This window comes from Engraulis encrasicolus, chromosome 7 (assembly GCF_034702125.1).
Source record: "Engraulis encrasicolus isolate BLACKSEA-1 chromosome 7, IST_EnEncr_1.0, whole genome shotgun sequence".
Classification (NCBI taxonomy): Eukaryota; Metazoa; Chordata; class Actinopteri; order Clupeiformes; family Engraulidae; genus Engraulis; species Engraulis encrasicolus.
This window is the reverse complement of record NC_085863.1, coordinates 45,754,939-45,764,761: the sequence shown is the minus strand read 5'-3', so window position 1 is coordinate 45,764,761 and position 9,823 is coordinate 45,754,939. Positions and strand designations below refer to the sequence as shown.

Sequence of the window (9,823 nt, the reverse complement as noted above, 5' to 3'; positions counted from 1 at the left end):
ATTTCCGCTTGCCTCTCTGAACTATCCACAAGTATGAAGGAATGCAACCTTCAGTTGAGCCTCGCCCAAATGCACTGCAGGTGATCCCAGTCAAAGATTTAGGTTGCCATGATATGGTGTAGGTTTAGGTTGCTCAATATGGATTCTGCTACTGTTGCCTCAAATAAGGCCACAAGAAATCTAGGTGTCATTGTTGATGACCATCTATCATTCTCTGACCACATAGCCTCAGTTTCCCAGTCATGTCCTCATTTTCATGCCCTAATTGAATACAAGGCCCTGACCCTTGCCTATGAAGCTACAACAGGCCCTACTCTGGCTTACCCGAAAGCTATGCTAAAGCCCTATGTCCTTTCAGGACATTGTCTGTCTCCAGTACCAACCGTTTCACCTTGCCCTCTACTTACACATGTAGTGGCTCCTGTCTATTCAGTTCAGCTGCTGAAAGACCCAAAATACCTAGTGACACCATGATTCATCACTGACGATGTGCCCTGACAAACAGCACATGGATATTATCATAGCAGTAGTGTCTTTATCCACCCAAACAGCACTTCAAACAAACAGATCCTGAAAACATGTTAGTTCATGCCAATGTAATTATCATGTAGTAACCTTTATTTTAAAAAACTTTGATCTTGAAAATGACACCTTTCCTGAAGTCAGATTTTCCTAGATTTTTAGTATGTTATTAAGGACACTTAGAGGTAACAAAATCAATTGAAAAACCTTTTGTATCAATTTTTTTGGGGTCAGGCCTTTTTTTTGCATAGATGTACTCGCCTATATCATAAAAGTGCAAAAAAAGACTTAAAATATCACTCATATAGTAGCTTATTATGTAACATTTCAGACATGATGAGACCAGAAATTGTTCTATTTTTGTTTTCTCGAAATCAAGGTACATGCTTCACTTTTTCACAGTTGTTAGAAAAGGATTTCCACCAAGAATGCGGTGACATGTTAAAATGTATTCACCTTTTTCGAGAAAAAGGGGGTGGCTCACCTTACCCCATGGCTCACTTTACCCCAGTCTCCCCTATTGTTCATGTGGGATGAGGGGGGATGGGCAGGTTCATAACAGTCCTCAGGTAGGCCTAATCGGCAGGGTGTAATGTGTGAGTGGGGGGAGGGTAGCTCAGTCATTCTTGAAAAGGGGGCATGGCATACGCCCAGCAACAAGTTTAAAGAGCCATTCCTCCGCTCTCTCAGGTACATTTCACTGTTGTTGTTGGTGTCAGTCAGTGGTCATGCCTCAGCAAAGAGACCCTGATCGGGAGTGGGCCGAACTGCGTTGGCTGGAAATACAAGCACAGGAAATTTTGGAAGAATATGAGGTAAGTTCTTCTACTTAATCACTTTACTGTTATTAGTTCATCACTGTTATTGTCCTGTCTTGCACTTTGATGTCAGTTTCAAAATGTACATGCCAGTTTGGAACTGTAAATGTCATTCCTTGCAGGCCCGGAAAGCATCTGAACCACCACCCCCTAAAATGAGAAGAAATACCCAGAGGACAGGGAAAGGGAAACCAAGGGGTAGGCGTGGAGGGCGCCCAAAAGGCTCGACTTCGGCCTCCAGAGCTGGTGTGTGAATGTATACCGCTTAGAGACAATTTCTTACTTTCGATATTTAACTACACAAACACATCGTATTGTACTGTACTTGAATTATTCACATTTGTCACATTTGTTCTTATTTGGCATTGACATACACTGTTTGTTGAATATTGAGATATCTATTTGTATTGGCTTTTGTGTTGACACATGCAACAATACTACTCTCAGAGGTGAAGTGATGAAAATGCTTGGGTGCATTTCTCTCTCTCTCTCTCTAATAGCACTTCCCTTAGAAGTGGATAAACAAGGTCCTCATTGCAGCCTCAGTGTTGACCCAGGGAGAGACAAACCAAGGGCTAAGCGTGGACGCCCAAAAGGCTCGACTTCGGCCTCCAGAGCTGGTGTGTGAATGTATACCGCTTAGAGACAATGTCTTACTTTCGATATTTAACTACACAAACACATCGTATTGTACTGTACTTGAATTATTCACATTTGTCACATTTGTTCTTATTTGACATTGACATACACTGTTTGTTGAATATTGAGATATCTATTTGTATTGGCTTTTGTGTTGACACATGCAACAATACTACTCTCAGAAGTGAAGTGATGAACATGCTAGTGTGCGTTTCTCTCTCTCCCTCTCTCTCTCCCTCTCTCTCTCTCTCTCTCTTTCTGTAATAGCACTTCCCTTAGAAGTGGATAAAGAAGGTCCTCATTGCAGCCTCAGTGTTGACCCAGGGAGTGACAAACCAAGGGCTAAGCGTGGACGACCCAAAGGCTCGACTTCGGCCTCCAGAGCTGGTGTGTGAATGTATACCGCTTAGAGATAATTTCTTACTTTCGATATTTAACTACACAAACACATTGTATTGTACTGTACTTGAATTATTCATATTTGTCACATTTGTTCTTATTTGACATTGACATACACTGTTTGTTGAATATTGAGATATCTATTTGTATTGGCTTTTGTGTTGACACATGCAACAATACTACAGAAGTGAAGTGATGAACATGCTAGTGTGCGTTTCTCTCTCTCCCTCTCTCTCTCCCTCTCTCTCTCTCTCTCTCTCTCTCTTCTCTCTCTCTCTGTAATAGTACTTCCCTTAGAAGTGGATAAACAAGGTCCTCATTGCAGCCTCAGTGTTGACCCAGGGAGAGAAAAACCAAGGGCTAAGCGTGGACGACCCAAAGGCTCGACTTCGGCCTCCAGAGCTGGTGTGTGAATGTATACCGCTTAGAGATAATTTCTTACTTTCGATATTTAACTACACAAACACATCGTATTGTACTGTACTTGAATTATTCACATTTGTCACATTTGTTCTTATTTGACATTGACATACACTGTTTGTTGAATATTGAGATATCTATTTGTATTGCCATTTGTGTTGACACATGCAACAATACTACTCTCAGAAGTGAAGTGATGAACATGCTAGTGTGCATTTCTCTCTCTCCCCCTCTCTCTCTCTAATAGCACTTCCCTTAGAAGTGGATAAACAAGGTCCTCATTGCAGCCTCAGTGTTGACCAACAAATGGAATTGGGTGAGATATAATTGTATAGCTGACACGTTTGCGGACAGTTTCCATAATCTAGAAATGATTTCCTTCATTACGGTAGTGTGTCAGCAGTAGTGAACCATGACAAGAAATCTGAGCGATTTCGATAGGGAAAGTGGTTTAAACTTTCCATTCATGTAATTGGTAGGCAAGTGTCTTTGGAGAGGTCTTTCAGGATATAGAAGTAATACAGAACATTTCTTATAAAGAAAGGTACATGAGACAGCTACAGGAGGCACCAGAAGAGCCCACAAGAACGTCTAATGATTGGAGTTCGAGGCAGAAAAAAGCTGAAGAGTGTTGGAAGGCTGCGAGACCATTCCACGTGCAGAGCCTCTTTGAATCCCATCGTGTTGGCCATCCATTGTGCACCCATTGCAACGAGACTGCTGTTATTAGGTTGGTATTCACATTATTCATAGTGTCTTTTGCCTGTATGGATTGACTTATTTGATTTATTGGTGTAGTATGTTGGGACTGGTTTACAGTGTGTGTGTGTGTGTGTGTGTGTGTGTGTGTGTGTGTGTGTGTGTGTGTGTGTGTGTGTGTGTGTGTGTGTGTGTGTGTGTGTGTGTGTGTGTGTGTGTGTGTGTGTGTGTGTGTGTGTGTGTACTTCTCACATATCCTACTAGGTGCAGAGATTGTCTGCCCAGTGAGTGGTTTTGTGGCAAATGTGACGTCACTTTCCACAAGAAGGCAGTTCTCCACAATAGAGAGAGCATCCATGAGGGCTTCTTTAAGCCCATCCCTCCCAGCACAGTCATCGTCCAGGGACAGGCTGGCTTTTCAGCTCAGAAGCAACGTAAGTACAGACATATTTGTACATTTCTTGATTTATTGACGGACTGTACTTACCATCAACTGACTCATATCTTTGTGTTATGTTTCTTTTTATAGAATGTATAATGCCATTTAAGGCAAGTCAGAAATGCTCCTGCAACCTCCCCGATATATCTGTGTCGCCAGGAAAGGCTGTCATTTTGATTTCGATCAATGGTAAAGTCATCTACACCAAACATTTCTATATTTTCCATGCATGGCTATTTTTCAAAGCTGTACCGATCCTAACTATTGTACTCTTTCTTCCTAAGGCAGGTACGATTTGCATCTGCCATTGTTTCAGTGCCACAAATGCAGCCAGCAGTGGTCTCCCGAGTTTGGGGATGTGGTGGGAAGTGGGTACTGGCCAGCCTCCACCTGTGCTAAGACATATTACACACTGGACCTCTTTAGCTCCTTTGGAGAGCTTAAAGTCATTGAACCAACACTGTCCAGGCAGGCTTTTACCAAACTTCTGGAGCACAGAACAAGATGTGCTGGGAGGGTACGTGTTTTAACCATATCTAAGAGGTTTTCATTCATATTTGTTCCATTCCATATGCTACAAACCCCAACTCCGGTGAAGTTGGGACGTTTGGTAAACAGTGAATAAAATCAAAATGCTATCATTTTCAAAACATTCAATCTATTCATTAGATGGAGATTAGTGAAAAGACAACATATTAAGTGTTAAAACCGAGAAAAAATATTATTTTTGGGGGACATATGTACTCATTTCTAATTTGATAAATCCAAGACGTCTCAAATAAGTTGGGACGGGGATCCGTGAAATTTAGTAAACATCCAAATAAGATAAAACAACAAAGAAGAACATTTCAAAATGAATTGTACTGACGGACAATATAGGTGTCCAGGTATAAGATCATCACAGAGAGGCTGAGTCACTCAGAATTAAAGATGCAAAGGGAATAATTACCATAGTTATTACATACATTTTTGAATTCCCTTTGATTTACCACGATTGAGTGTATATAAGACATATTTGTGTTACTAAAATCATTGTATAGGTTCATGACATCATGAAATATACATTGGCTGTAGTCTCACTCTAGCACTCCAGGAATTAGAGCTATTGAAAATTGACCATATTAAAAATGCTTAATGCGTGCAAATGATACAGGGGTGTAACATTCTCCTAAGCACCTGAGCTCACTTGAAATAGACCCAGAAGACATGGGAAACTGTCCTTTGCTTACAGAAGTCAGCAGAAGTTGTAGAAGTCCATTCTTTTTGACAATAATAGAGCATTGCACATCCTGTGCTACAGTGAAAATGGACCATCCAACTTGTGTTAGTGCTAACTTCAAAAGTCAGCCTCCATGATGGCATGCGGGTGCAGTAGTGCATTGGTTAAGATGTTCTCACTCATCTGTAGAGTTAAATACAGTGCTGAATGGTATAAATGGATTTTAAACAGCATGAAAAGCCACTCATGCATTATATTTTGAAGGGAGATCTTCGATTACTGCCACATAGTAGGAATTAACACTGTTTTTTATATAAAATCATCTCATCGTTAATGTATTTAACTGTTAAGTGTTGTCTTTTGTTTTGTTTTTAGTCTTCCTTGACGTTTGCTGCTATTTATTGTCCCCGTCCCAACTCTTTTGAGACGTGTTGGATTTATCAAATTAGAAATGAGTACATGTGTCCCCCAAAACAATATTTTTTCTCGGTTTTAACACTTAATATGTTGTCTTTTCACTATTCTCCATCTAATGAATAGATTGAATGTTTTGAAAATGATAGCATTTTGATTTTATTCACTGTTTACCAAACGTCCCAACTTCACCGGAGTTGGGGTTTGTATTAACCGAAGGCCTCTTTCAGTCAGGACCTGTGTCTGCTGACAGTCTGCAGAGGAGCTTCCTGGAGTTCTCCAATTGCCAGTCCGAGCAGGAGCAGCGAAGAGGGGAAACCTCACTTGGAAAAGAAAGCTGTACTGCTTCAAAAGCGTAAGGTACTTTTCCCAGCCGTTTCTATTATTATCCATGTTCAACAACAACTTATTGCTGCATTGTACATAATGGTGCATTGTACAGAATAAAGACAAGTCATGTAGTGGTAATTGCTGTGTGTGTATAGGCCTACAATAAGGAAGATTACAAAATCTTTGTACCATTCTGGTGTTACATAATGTTATTCCCTCAGGGAATGAAGCAACAACGGCTACAGTGGGAGCCATATCCAGACTGGTAAGCACTACACAGCAAATTAAAGCATGTTGTTTGGTGATCTATTTGTAAAACTCTGCAGCCAGAACAATGCTCTCACGTGGTCTTGGAATATTCTGGCAATGTAGACTACAACAAAAATCTATACATACAATACAACCTGTATTTATATGGCACAACATCATGACTAAAGTTGTCTGTTTTATTGTGATGAGTCACAAGTCACACGTTCAGTATAGGCCTACAGGGCATTTTGTTTGGCGCTTATGGCACTTCTGAGCATGAATGGTCTGCCACTTTCGATGACGCCATTAATGGTTCTAGAGACAAAGGTCGCCAAGTACACATGTTATCTCTGAATAGGCCTTTAATTGCAAATGAGTGAGTGACTTGCAAATGAGTTGACACGAATGGCAGATCTATACCAGTTCTGTCCAGAGGAATGGGCCAACATTCCTGCCAAATATTCATGAAGGCTTATAGGAAGATACCTAAAACTTTTCAACCCAATTCATAGGCCTAAAGTGTAAGGCCCAATTTATGAAGTGTATGTAAACTTAATGCCTTTGATGAAAACACTAAAACATACAGTAGTGTATTTAATTATTCTTGGATTTGGAAGTTTAATTTGCTATGAGGTCGTATGAGAAAAATTGAGTGTGTGCAGGAGTCACATTGTTCGATTCACATAATATATTAAAATTCAGTTGTGTTATGAATGCACAAGACAGAAATCTCATTTTTACAACTCTGTCTCTCAGCAGCGTACACGGACCGCAGCCCTAAACCTCCCAGCAACTCGCCATGAAAGGAGGCTGCACGATGCAACGTTTTAGTTGTTTTGTTTTTTGTTTTGTTTTGTTTGTGCTTGATTGAGGCACTTTTGTTATTATTGCTGCTGCTGTGTGTGTGTGTGTGTGTGTGTGTGTGTGTGTGTGTGTGTGTGTGTGTGTGTGTGTGTGTGTGTGTGTGTGTGTGTGTGTGTGTGTGTGTGTGTGTGTGTGTGTGTGAGTGTGTGTGTGATTGAGGCAGCTGTTTTTTTGTTGTTGTTGTTCCATTGCTGCCGTGTTTGTGTTTGAATACATTTTTGAATTTTTGAACAAGCAGTTTGTGTGAGTTTCTTTTAAAGTTTCTTTTATAATGTTGCACTTAGTCGTAGTTGCACATGAAATGTTTATATATATACTGCTTCACTCCTGTAATAACTCTACATAGTCATTCCAATGCGTCACTTTTTGACTCATTTACCAGTTGGCACTATTGGAGAGCGCAAGTATGCTTTTGGTGTATAAACCTGCTGCATTCAAAAACACACCTTCGTGATAACATGATTTCACTGGTGGTTATGGCAGGGTCTTTGTCTAGGCCAGGGGTTCCCAAACTGTACCATGGCAAGGCAGGTTTATTTGTATTGCGCATTTCATACACAGACAGGACCTGTCAGGTGCAATTATGTACTTCACAAAAAATGAAAGTAAAAACAAGAAAGGAAACAAAGAATTAGACTCAAAGAACATTACAAAATTAAGATGAAACATTAAATCTTAATAAAACATTAAAAACATATTTAGAACTGCCAGCTAGGGGAAGGCATCTGAGAACAGCTTCATCTTGAGTTTAGATCTTAAGCTATCATGATGGGCGGGTCAAAGACGTCCAAAAAGGAACTGTCATTTAGTGTAACGGATACCTTCTGCTGACTGTAACTGTAAAAAAAAACATGATTTTTAAATTGTTTCAAGTGAAGGGATGACAGCCGAGGCTTTCGTGAATTCACTGGGAAAAAATAAAATAAAAATAGTGATGTTTCTTACAGTTACAGTCAGCAGAATGTATCCGTTACACTGAATGACAGTTCCTTTTTGGACGTCTTTGACCCGGGTGCATTTTTACATCATCTGGAAGTTGGTTCCAAAGCTTTGCCGCGGATGAGAAAAAGGCTGCCTCTCCACACTTTGTCTTGACTGTTGGAATTACCAGCAAATTATTCTCCATTGACCTTATGTGACCTGGGTTGGTGTATACCGCTGAAACATATCCAGTAGGTAGCTGGGTGCCATCCCATTTAATGACTTAAACATTACACTTATCCAAAGCGACTTACATGTATTACTTTTCAGTAGCCTAGCAAGCTAAACCAAAGCAAATTCAATTTGCGGTCTGTAGGGGCGTCTAGATTTCGAGGCTAACTTTTCAGGGTATTGGTTACAGTCCCTGGAGCAATGCAATGCAATGCTTCCTGGAGCTTATTTGTAACCAGTAGGCCACAGATGCCCACAAGAAGCAATGTCTTAAAATATATTTTGTAGGTCACTGGAAGCCAATGCAGCGATCTCAAATTTGGAGTGACCGGTGACCCTTACCAGTAGATTCCAGCCAAGGTCCCAATTACATTGGTCGTGCCACACTTTTTCTCTGTGCCTTTCACGATTGTAGTCTGATCTGCATTTGTGTACACCAGAGTTGGGCAACTCGTGATAAAGAAGGGCCACATTTTTCCATCACCACTATCGGAGGGCCACATGAACGCAGATCTGACAGCAACTCGCTGAATGCAAGGTGCAGTTGGATGGTCACTGACTGGCTTTACCGTTTGTAAGGAATATGAGTGTTCTCTAGCAGCAACAGAATAATTAGGCCTACAATGAATTGAATTGTGTGAGCCATAATTCCATGCGAGGGACCTCCAGGATTGGTGACCCTGGTGTGAGGGACCCCAGTGATGGGTGAAGCATTGATGATGGGGCACACTGGATGGGAGAAGCATGATGGGTAGTTGCCTGAGGGACACCATGAGTGTGTGAAGCGCACAGCAGTGTGATGCAGTGACCATCACTAGGGTTGTGGGTGTGTTCTGAGTAACTTCCTAACAAGCCTGGCTCTTTGGTGTAGCAGTCAGAGCCCCAGTTTACTACCCCAGAAGGCCTGGGTTTGTGTCCTAGCTGGGCAACTCTACTCCCCTTCGCTACATGATGGTCATGTCATTATTTTTCAAATGAATTGGCCTGTATGGGCCGACTGCGTGAGGAGGAGGGCATGTGGCTCCCGGGCCTCCAGTTGCTCATCCCTGGTGCAGGCCTACACCATGGTCGCTCATGAAGATAGCCATTGAAATACAGGTCTAAGATGTAGGCCTATGAATAGCCTACTCTTATTTGAAGGAGATGATTTTTTGTGAACCGCAGCCTATGTCTTTATTTTTAATCTTTTTATGGTCTTGGGAAAATATTCATAAATGTAAATGGGGAGGGAGAAAACCACCTTTTGTTGCTCTCAAAAACTAACTCAAATTTTATTTTAACTCATTAGAAGGACTGGATAGCCAAAAGGACGGCTCACGGCTGCTTTGATGGCAATTTCTTCCCCTCTTTTAGTTAGTTTTTATACCTCGCCTTTTCAATGTTTGTCTTTGATGTGGTGTTAAAAATGAAGAAAATAATATATATTTTTAATTAGGTCTAATAGTCATGACCTTGTTCAAAATTAAAGGTCTTATAGAGGCTATCTGCACATCTCCACAAAATTGAGAATCTTTGCTGGTAGCCTACTGGCCATTGACAGTAAATAGAATTTCTATTTACTGTCAATGCTACTGGCACATTATTTGACTCAGAGCCATTGATTTTCTATTCATGACTCTGATCTGACCATTGACAGTAAATAGAATGGACGCCAAATCA

The 9,823-nt window shown here is 40.9% G+C and overlaps 1 long non-coding RNA gene across 1 annotated transcript; it reads left to right on the top strand.

The window, feature by feature from the left end:
- Positions 1-4,031: 4,031 nt before the first annotated feature.
- Positions 4,032-7,037, top strand: LOC134452240 (uncharacterized). The gene is made up of 5 exons (XR_010035409.1): positions 4,032-4,125; positions 4,221-4,453; positions 5,800-5,929; positions 6,121-6,164; positions 6,905-7,037. It is a non-coding gene; the product is annotated as an uncharacterized LOC134452240 (long non-coding RNA).
- The last annotated feature ends 2,786 nt before the right edge of the window (positions 7,038-9,823 follow it).